The sequence below is a fragment of the Gavialis gangeticus genome, unplaced genomic scaffold, assembly GCF_001723915.1.
Source record: "Gavialis gangeticus isolate Ggan-Ray unplaced genomic scaffold, GavGan_comp1, whole genome shotgun sequence".
Taxonomy (NCBI): domain Eukaryota; kingdom Metazoa; phylum Chordata; order Crocodylia; family Gavialidae; genus Gavialis; species Gavialis gangeticus.
Window position 1 is genome coordinate 1,037,354 of NW_017729028.1, and position 1,197 is coordinate 1,038,550.

The window sequence follows — 1,197 nt, forward strand, 5'->3', positions numbered from 1 at the left end:
TGTACTTGTGAGTGCTGCTTGGTTTAGCGGTCGAAGGCTTCCTCCTCCCTCGTCTTCCCCTTCTCCCGACGAGCCTAGTTTAAACCCTGCCGGATATGATTGACCAGAAGATGAACATGAACCTTCAGTGTGATGCTGTGGCTAGTAAAGCGAGCAAGACTCTGGCTTGCATCCATAGATACTTCTCAAGCAAATCCCAGGATGTCATTCTCCCATTGTACTCAGCTTTGGTGAGGCTGCAGCTGGAGTACTGTGTCCAGTTTTGGGCTCTGCAATTCAAAAAGGATGTGGAGAAGCTTGAGAAAGTCCAGAGAAGAGCCACGTGCATGATCAGAGGTCAGGAAAACAGACCTTACGACGACAGGCTGAGAGCTATGGGACTCTTTAGCTTGGAAAAGCGCAGGGTCAGGGGCAATCTGATGTCCACCTATACGTTTATCGGGGGGGTTTCTTTTTAACATCTTTGAAATATTGGAGCCTACTAAATAAAGAACAGCATGGAGGGGCTCCAAAATTATCCTTTCCTCCAGGAAGCTGATACCTATAACATAGGCTAGAAATAGATGTCTGCTGCAATAAATGGCAGAATCTGTTACTACCATTTGTCATGCCACTTACTTTCCTTTGACATAGCGTGACAAAGGGTTCTATTTGCTCACAATTTGTGCCACCATAAAAATGTTATGGCAACACAAATGAGATGTCAGGAGATGTCTGTTATCATCCATACTGTGAGCGAGCAGATTAAAAAGTGAAAAAATCATGTAGCAGCAGTTGACACTTGCTGTACCTAGGATTATGATGGCATGCAGTAAGTCTAGAGATTGTCGCACAAGATGATAGAAATATTTACTTTCTTGTACCTTGATACCTTCTTGCCTCTAAGAATGTTTTAAAAATATTCTCTGGTTGAATCCTATTGTGAAGGAAGTCTGTCCTATCTTAAGGTCTTCTGTGGCACCTATTACTTTCACACTGAAATGCAGGCTTCCTCTTTCTGACCAAATCTACACTTCGATTAATGCACTTTACCTAATGAGCGTTAAATGTAGTACTTCCAGTGTGAGGTACAATAGAAGCTGTGTTAAAGTATTCCAGGTAGCAGAATGCTGGTTATTAAGTGGAATTTCTGGCTGGCTGGCCAGATGCAGAGTGGGGGGAAGCTCACATGTGGCAGCCGCTGCCACCCCCCCCCCC